At 38.1% G+C, this 10254-nt stretch overlaps 1 pseudogene; it reads right to left on the bottom strand.

Annotated features, from left to right (window-relative positions):
* Positions 1-3919: 3919 nt before the first annotated feature.
* LOC120608157 (E3 ubiquitin-protein ligase RNF170-like) lies at positions 3920-8537 on the bottom strand (annotated as a pseudogene).
* Positions 8538-10254: the final 1717 nt, after the last annotated feature.

Here is a 10254-nt window from a genome sequence, read left to right as displayed (position 1 = left end):
TATCTACTAGTTGCAAATTTGTACCCTTAAACAACATCTCCCCTATCTTCTCACCCTTAAGTCTCTGGTAAGCACTACTATCTATTTTTATGAGTTTGTTTTCTTAGATTCCACATATAAGTAATTGCATACAATATTTGTGTTTGTCCGACTTATCTCACATAGCATAATGTCTTCCAGTTCATCTATATTGTCACAAAATTAGTATTTCCTTTTTCTCATGACTGAATAATATTCCATTATGTGGAATACTGAAGGACTCTTAGGTTGTTTTTATATCTTGGTTATCACGAATAGTGCTGCAATAAACATAGCACCGTAGATATCTCTTCAATATCTTGTTTTTTATTTCCTTTGGATATATACTCAGAAGTGAGAAGGCTGGCTCATACTTTATTTCTATTTTTTTTTTATTTTGTGAGGACCCTTCATATTATTTTCCATAGCAACTAAACCAATTTATAATCCCAACAACAATGTACAAGAGTTTCCTATTTTCCACATCCTCACCAACACTTATCTCTTACCTTCCTGATTCTCGCCATTCTAACTGTTTTAAGGTTACATCTCATCGTGTTCTATTTGCATTTCTTTGCTTAATAGTGATGTTGAGAAATTTTTTATGTATCTTTTGGCCATTTGGATGTCTTATTTGACAAAAGGTCTATTTAGTTTCTGTGCCAATCTTTACATCAGATTGTTTTACTGTTGTTGAGTTGTGTGAATTATTTATATATTCTGAGAATTAAGCCCTTATATGATTTACATTTTGCAAATATTTCCCCCATTCATAGCTTGTGAGGCTTTGTTAACTTTATTTTTTTCACATTGTTCTTTAAACTGGATAATCTCCATTGCTCTATTTTCATTGGGTGATTTTTTTTTTTCTTTACCAGTTCCCATCAGCTGTTGAGGCTATATATTGAATTTTTTACTAAAAATTATTGTGCTTTTAAACTAAGGAATTATTTTTGGTTATTTAAAAAAAAAATAGTCTCCATGGATATTTTCTATGTAGTGTGGTGTCCAATCCTATGCACTTTTCTTTTCTTTTTTTTTTTTTTTAATTGACATGAGACATGACGTGACTTTTTATAATATAAAATCAAATAGGTTGGTTTCAAGTTGCTGATTCAATAATACGTAATATAGATTATTATTGTGATGTGTGTGTGTGTTGTGTGATGTGTGATGTGTGTATTGCGTGCTGCATTGCTCTCCACTCAAAGTTAAATTTCCTTCTGACACCAAATATTTGACCCTCCCTTATCACTATCTACTTTCTACTTTCTCCCTTCCCTCTGGTAACCACTAATCCATTGTCCCTGTCCATGAGTCTCTGTTTGTTTATCATGTTTCTTTGTTACTTTCAGTTTTATATCTTACATGTGAATGAAATCACATGGTTCTCAACATTTTTTGGTCTGACTTACTACGTTTAGCATGATTACCTCAAAATACATCTATGTTTTCAAAAATGGCAGTATTTAATCTTTTCCTGATCTTGAGTAATATTCCATTGTAAATATGTACCACATTTTCTTTCTCCAATCATCTTTTCATAGACACTTTGTTTGTTTCCATGTCTGGGTCACCATGAATAATGCTGCTATGAACATCAGAGTGCATATATCTTTGCAGATAAATGTTTTCAGATTTTTCGGGTAAATACCCAGAAGAGAGATTGCTGGGTCATATGGCAGATCAATTCTTAGTTTTTCTCAAGAACCTCCATACTCTTTTCCATAGTGGTTGTACTAATTTACATTTCCACCAGCAGTGTATTAGGGTTCCTTTTTACCACAACTTCTCCACCACTTGTTATTACTTGTCCTGTTGATCATAGCCATTCTAACATGTGTGAGATGATATCTCATTGTCATTTTGATTTGCATTTTCCTAATAGCTAGTGAAGTTTCATATTTCTGGTGGCCATTTGTGTGTCTTCTTGGGAGAAGTGTCTGTTCAGGTCTTCTGCCCATTTTTAAATCGGATTGTTTTTTCATTGTTAAGTTATATGAGTGTTTATATATTTTAGATATTAGGTCCTTATCAAAGTTGTTGTTTGCCAATATCTTTTTCCCATTTGGAGGGTTGTCATTTTGCCTTGTTGATGGTTTATTTTGTTGTGAAGAAGCTTTTTAGTTTGATATAGTCTCATTCCCCTATTTTTGCTTTTATTTCCCTTGCCTTGAGGGAAGAGAATCCTGCCTAAATCTAAGGTTTATGAGTTTAGTACCTATATTTTCTTCTATGCAATTATCGTTTCAGTTCTTATATCTAGGTCCTTGATTCATTTTGAATTTTGGTGTATAGTAATAGATAACAATTTAGTTTCATTCTTTTGTACATGGCTTTCCAATTTTCCCAGCATTATTTATTGAAGAGGCTTTCTTTTCTCCATTCTATATTGTTGGCTCTTCTGTCAAAAATCATTTGCCCATATATACAGGGGTTTACTTCTGGACTCTCGATTTTGTTCCATTAGTCTGTGTTTCTGTTTTTCTGCTAATACCATGCTATTTTGATCATTGTCACTTTGTAGTATATCGTGAAGTTGGGGAGAGTGATGCCTCCAGGCTTGTTCTTTCTTCTCAGGATTACTTTGGCCATTCTTGCTATTTTGTGCTTTCATACAAATTTGATGATTTTTGTTCTATTTCTTTAAAAAAAATGCCATTGAAATTTTAATGGAGATTGCATTAACTGTTAATGCTTTAAGTCATAAGGTCATCTTAACTATGTCGATTCTTCCAATCCAAGAATACAGAATATATTTTCATTTCTTTGTGTCTTCTTGAATTTCTTTTAATACTGTCTTATAGATTTCAGTGTATTGGTATTTCATGAGCTTCCTTAGATTTTTTTCTAGATATTTTATTATTTTTGTTGTAATTGCAAAAAAAATTGTTTTTTTCATTTCTTTTTCTGAAAATTCATTGTTAGAGTATAGGAAGGTTATAAACTTTTGTATATCAATTTTGCATCCAGCAACTTTTCTGTATTTGTTTATTGTTTCTAATAGTTTTCCTATGGAATCTTTAGGGTTTTCCATATAGAGAATCACGTCTCTGGCACAAGGTGCCAATGTGACTTCTTCATACCCAACTTGGATGTCTTTTATTTCTTTCTCTTGCTTGATTGCTATAGCTAGGATTTCCAACACTATATAGTATAAGTATGGTGAGAGAGGACAGGTTTGTCTTTTTCCTGATCTTACATGGTAGATTTTTAATTTTTTCAGCATTAAGTATGATAGTAGCAGAGGGTTTGCTATATATGGTATTTATTATGTTGAGACACTTTCCTTCAGTACCCATTTTATTTTGTGTTTTAGTCAAAAATGTCTGCTATATCTTGTCAAATGATTTTTTTCTTCACCTATTGATATAATCATATGATTTTTATCCTTTATTTTGTTTATGTGGTGTATCACCTTAATCGATTTGCATGTGAAACCATGCCTGTGACTCTGGGGTGAAGCCCACTTGTATAATCTTTTTTATCATGCAATATTTTATTGCAATAAAAATATTTAGGTAATTCTAATAACAATACATTTTCATATAGGTGTTCACTGAGAAGGATAAATTAGATAACATGTACATTTAATAATATCGTACTATACATTCAATTAATCTGAGTAATTTGCATTAAAAGAAAAAGATATAAATGCATCCCTTTTTATATAATTTTATATTTCCCAGAGACTTTATAGACAACACAATTAAGAAATAATTGTAAATTATTATAATTCTAACCTTAATCTTAGAACCTGCAACATGTAAAAATCCCAGTCATATATTGCTAATTATTTGCCAAATTATAATCAAATGTTTGTCATACAGTGATTTTAACTTTTTAAGATAATATTTAAATGCTTTATACTGCCATGGGTCCTTTTGTTTGATTTTACAAATCAGCTCAAATATTTTAGTAAACTCTTTTTCCGCCTGTTTAGTCTCTGAGTTACCACTTCTCAGTACATAACAGGGATGCAACAAAAAAGTGACAAAGAAATATCTAAATAGCCTAGAATTTCAAACAAGTCTTCAGGTACAAAATCTAGAGGTGATATAAGATAGAAAAAAAAGCTGCCATTAAACATAGTATTATCCTGATGTGGAACATCCAGAAAAGGCCTCCAACTAAAAACATTTCCCTGAAAGCATGTCTCAGTAATGTGGGGAGATCCACAATTCTTTCCATAATAAATTTGGGCTGCCCTGAGAATCTCCAGTTATCATCATTAATATTTTGTTGTAATCTTACAGCATCCTGAGACTGATCATTTTTTACCAAATATTGGTAGCAGTAAAGTTATCATTTGTCTACAGATTGGCCAACTACTTGCCCCAGACCATGAACTATATTGCCAGTATGCAATAATGCAGGTATCACAAAAGAGATTTCCACAGTTTGTTTCAACAGGAACAAAGGCCTGATGTAAACAAATTGGACAGCACATGTCAGTGTAGATCTGCTGTTGAGCTGCAGCAGGGGCATCTTGTTACATTTGAAGTTGTTTCTGAAGCATCCATACTAGTTCTTGTTTTTCTGGGTGGATGTTTTGATGTGCATTTCTGAAAAGTGCATATACCAGGTAGTAATCAAAACAAAACTAACCACAACTGTCACAAGTACTTAGCCACTCACTCTTTCTATGACTGAATCAATATCCACTTTCAAACTTTGAACTTCACACTGAGATTTGGCCACTCCAGGTCTGGGACTAAGCTCAGCTTATGGTTCAGAATTTTTTGAACTGCCTGGAATGTGGAATCACTCTCAGGCTGCATTTCCTTATGAAAAGAAAATGGAGGATATGAAACTCTCGTTCCCATACACTAAACTAGAGAAAAGTGGTAGTACCCAATTTCTCTAGGTATGAGGGGAGATAGCTCAAGCACATCAGTGTTCAAATATCACAGGTAATTCATATTTTTTCACATGGCAAAACAGTAAAGTTAAAGTCTTATAAGATACCTCTTCATTGCAGAGGGTACCTTGACAATTCCCAAGGATAGAGATTGTTTCCGGGGACTGCCTGGGCAACCACTAGCTGTCTCCTTTCTACTTTGGAATGCAAGCACAGATGCACGAGCACTGCTGCACTTCCATGAGGGCACACACCGAGAATTCACCACCACCTCCAGGGCCTTGTGCGCACACTGATGGTGTATAATCTTTTTAATGTGTCATTGTATTTGAATTGCTAGTAAGATTTGTGCATCTGTGTTCATGAGAGATATTGGTGTATAGTTTTTGGGGGGGGGTTTATCTTTACCAGGTGTCAGAGTTATGTTGGTCTTATAAAATGAGATAGGAAGTATGGTTTTTTCTTCAGGTTTTTGGAAATGTTTAAGAAGCATAAGTATTAAATCATCTTTGAATGTTTTGTAGAATTCACTGCTGAAGCCATCTGGCCCTGAACTTTTACTTTTTGGCAGATTTTCGATGATTGTTTCAATTTTCATAATGTTGATCAGTCTATTTAGATTTTCCAAGTCTTCATGATTCTGTCTAAGAAGGTCGTATATATCTAAAAACTTTTCCTTTTTTCTAGGTTATTAAATTTTGGGGTGTATAATTTTTCATAGTATTCTGGTACAATCCTTTGTATTTTGGTGGTATCTATTGTAACTTTCCTTTAATTTCTGATTTTCTTTATTTCTGTCCTTTCTCTTTTTTCCTTTGTGAGTCTAGCCAGTGGTTTGCCAATTTTCTTAATCTTCTCAAAGAAACAGCACTTTGTTGCATTAATTTTTTTGTATTTCTTTTTTGTCTCAATTTTGGTTAATTCTACTCCAATTTTTATTATTTGATTTTTTCTGCTGAATTTAGGCTTTCATTGTTCTTCTTTTTCTAGTTTTCTTAGATGTAATGTTAGGTTGTTTATTAGAGATCTTTCTTGTTTCTTTAGATAGTCCTGTAATGATATAAACATTCCTTTTATTTTCACTTTTGCTGTGTCTCAAAAGTTTTGATAAACATATTTTAATAAACATATTTTCATTTCATTTGTTTCTATGTATGTCTTGATCTCTCCTTTTATTTCTTCTATGACTGAATCATTCTTTAGTAGCATGTTGTTTAATCTCCTCGTATTTGTGGCTCATCCCATATTTTTTTATAGTTCATCTCCAGTTTCAAGGCATTATCAACTATGAATATATTTGGTATGATTTCAATCTTCTTAAATTTGTTGAGGCTAGATTTGTGTCATAACATATGGTCTATCCTTGAGAATGTTCCATGTGCACTAGAGAAGAATATATAATATATGTTTTCGGATGAAAGGTTCTGTAAATGTCGATTATGTTCAATTGATCTAATGTGTTAAGGATATTTTCTTATTAATTTTCTGTTTAGGTGTTCTATTCATAGTTGACAGTAGAGCATTTATGTCTTCTACTATGATTATGTTTTTGTCAGTTTCTTCCTTTGGTTCTGTTAATAGTTGCTTTATATATTTTAGTGCTTCCTGATTGGTAGCATATATATTGATAAGTGTTATGTCTTCCTGATATATGGACCTCTTTATCATTATGAAGTTTCCATCTCTGTTTCTCATTACTAGGTATTTATGAGAATGTAATCTACTTTTGAAATAAGTGTATTGTAGCGTCATCTCTCTTTAGCAGGTTGATAAGAGTTTTTTCTTCTAATTTTTAGTAGGTGGTATCCAAGCCTCCTGCACTTCCCAAGCCTGCTGGTTTCTTCTTTATGTTTAAGAATGCCCTTTATCCTCTGGAAAGGTGTGTATCTCCTCTGTGATCAGGTTGCCTCAGTCTCAGAGCTCCAACTCTATGGGAGAATGTGAAAGGTGATTTGGGTCCCAGCCTCTGAAAATGCCCTGAAGTCTTGATACTGCCCTAAAAGTCAGGTGCAATGCTCCGCTGCTTTTCTGTGAATCAGCCTGACAGGATGGAAGTAGGGTAAATTGGGAGAGGTCAGCTTTGTTTGTGGCTGTTTTCCTTCCAGTAATGCTGACTCAGGCTTTAGCTGCTTTGCATCTATATCAGTTCTGGTTGTGGAATATCCCCTGGGGCTCAGTGCTAGCACTGCAAGGGTATGGTGGGAGGGAGGACTTTGGGATTGTGGAGAACGGCGGACAGACTTTGTGACTTAGCTTTCTGCCAGCAAAGGTGGTTGCTAAGACACAGCTGTCTCCCTTTTGCACTCGGTTGCCGGCCTGCCTCCGTCCTGTGCTCTGGGCTTTGCTGCATGAAATATGCTTATCCCTCAGGCAAGACTGTTTGGGGCTTCAAAGAGCCAGAACCCATCATGTTGTTCTCTCCTCCTCTTCCCCCTGCCTGGAGCTCTGGAACGGAGCTGCTTTCCACAATGCTTGGCTTTGTTTATTTCTCTCTTTTTGCCTCCCTGTCTCACCCAGGAAGGGCCATCTTCAGATGCTCTGATGCGCAGATCTCTCAGACTTGCTTGTGTGCAGATTGAATGTTATTTGTTGGGATGTAGATGTTCAGCTCCTTGTAGTTTCAAGGGACGAGATCACAGGAGATTCTTTATGCTACCATGTTTCTGACATCCAGCAACATTTTCTTTTATTTTAATATACATGGTTTTCTTTAGTTCTTTTGTAGTGACCTCACCTTTAGAAACAATAGGTTAAGGATAAGACATGGTACGTGCTAACCGCCATGTCTCACTTCTAGTTAGTTATCTGCTAAAAATTTATTAACTAAAGGGATTTACTGGCCGGATCACTGCCTATAGGTACAAAATATTTTAACAATGATGCATTCTGCTTCTGTACCCCGGCTTGCTTACCCACCTCTTAGTTATCAGTTAATGAATGGAGGAGATATAGTCTTTTGTGTAAAGATTAAGGATGTGGGGGATGGAATCGAGGGTTTAAAACCTTTGTGCCCCTGCGTCTCGGGGCTGCTCCTTTGCAAGGACAGCCGCCGGCTAATAAACTGTCTCTTGGATTAGAGCACTCGAGTTGGGCCTGGTTATTTCGGTCACAACATTTGGAGGCCCCAGCGAGATCTTCTCGTTGTGGGAAAATTGATCAGTGCACCAGGGCGTCGGACCATTTGCGGTTGGGGAGGCCTCTAGGGCACTTGCCCTAGCCCACCGCCCGTGGTTTCTCGCTTTGTGGAGCGTGATCTTGGGAGTGCTGAGGCAGTTTTTGGTAGGGGCCCCAGGACCGTGCGGACGTCGGACGCGACAAGTAAGTCGGCGGTCGACTGAGACTGTGACGACAGTTTTCTCAGTCTTGTTTTTTGGTTCGTTAGTCTGTGTCTGTTTTTCTTGTGTTGCTTCGTGTGCTTTACTGTGGAACTATGGGACAATCACAGGGTAAGCTAACACCGCTTCAATGCATGCTTAATCACTTTAAAGATTTCCGTCACAGGGCAAAGGATTATGGTGCTTCAGTAACCCCTTTTGATTTGCAGCGGTTTTGTCAACTAGATTGGCCGACCTTCGGAGTAGGATGGCCCTCCGAGGGATCATTTAATTTACAGACTGCATTTCGGGTTTGGGGTGTTGTTTATGGGAATCCGGGGCATCCTGACCAAATTCCTTATATTGATGTATGGATTGACGTTGTTTCTGATGCCCCTAAGTACTTACAGAATTGTAGTCGCGCCCCCGTTACTGTAATGGCAGCCATACCCCAAGGTCTTAAGAAGCCCCCACCAGTGTTGCAGGGCCCTCCGTCGGAGGATGACTGGTATCCACCACCCTATCATGGTGATGGGAGTGGACGTCCTCCTCCGGAAAGACCAGAACCTCCTGTAACCCGGTCTAGGGGTCGTAGGCCACCTTCCCCTGATTCGACCTCCCTGAAAGAGCCAGTATCTGTTCAAGCCCCATTGAAGGTGATTCCAGGAGGTGGAGGTGAGCCTACTGTCATCTACTCGCCGTTCAGTACTAGTGATTTATATCATTGGAAATTGCAAACGCCATCCTTTTCAGAAAAACCACAAGGATTAACCTCCCTTCTAGAGTCTATTTTTTTTACCCATCAGCCCACTTGGGATGATTGTCAGCAGCTTTTGCAGGTTTTATTCACCACTGAGGAAAAAGAAAGGATTTTGCGGGAGGCAGCCAGAGGAGTCACGGACCTGAATGGGCTGCCAACAGCAGACTTAACCAGGATACAGGCTGTGTTTCCTACTCAGCGTCCCCAGTGGGATCCCAATACGGATCAAGGTAAGGAGGCTCTCCTAAGGTATCGCCAGTTCCTGCTACAGGGACTCCGGGCTGCTGCATGTAGACCAATAAATCTGTCCAAGGTAAGCGAAGTAATTCAGACCAAGGATGAGTCACCTGCAGCATTTTTAGAGAGACTATTAGAATCTTACCGCTTGTATACACCTATTGACCCGGAGGACCCCAACAATAGAAGAGCCATTAATTTGGCCTTTGTGAGCCAGTCGGCCCCAGATATTAGGAGAAAGTTACAGAAGCTAGAAGGTTTTGAGGGAGAGAATTTATCCAAATTGCTAGAAATAGCCCAGAAAGTTTTCAACAATAGAGACGATGTGCAGAAAATAATGTTTGTGGGGAAGGGACCTATGCCAGGCAGAGGAAGAGGAAGGGGCCGAGGAGGAAGATCAGGATTTGTCGGGCCACCTGGACCAGGAAGTAAACAGGTTGGCCTTGAAAAAGACCAATGTGCATATTGCAGACAGAAAGGGCACTGGAAGAATGAGTGTCCCAAGCAACCAAAAGGTGACAAGAAAAATACAAGCACCCCGATTCTTCTGGAAGATAACTAGGGGTATTAACTCAGATGCTGGGACCGTGGAAAAGACCAGTTGCACACTTATCTAAAAGGTTAGATTGCGTGGCTGCAGGGTGGCCTAATTGTCTGAGGGCCGTTGCAGCCACGGCAGTTCTAGTGAAAGAAGTCCACAAATTGACGCTTGGGCAGCCTGTGACTGTTATCGGACCTCACTTTGTGGAGCGGCTCCTGAAGGGTCCACCTGAGCGATGGATATCGAACGCTCGAATCACCCAATACCAGGTACTCTTATTAAACCTTCCACAGGTTCAATTTGCTAAACCGACAATATTGAATCCAGCAACCTTGCTCCCAGATGATGATCCCCAGGAACCTATACATGATTGCAGTGACCTGCTTGAAAGCATAACTGGGGTAAGACCTGACTTACGAGATGAGCCTTGGCTCAACCCAGACGCCACCCTGTACACGGACGGAAGCAGTTATGTCACAGAAGGCGTCAGGTATGCGGGAGCAGCGGTAGTTGCCGATGACAC

Source organism: Pteropus medius, unplaced genomic scaffold, assembly GCF_902729225.1.
Source record: "Pteropus medius unplaced genomic scaffold, Ma_sr-lr_union100, whole genome shotgun sequence".
NCBI lineage: Eukaryota > Metazoa > Chordata > Mammalia > Chiroptera > Pteropodidae > Pteropus > Pteropus medius.
This window is presented reverse-complemented; position numbering and strand designations above follow the sequence as displayed.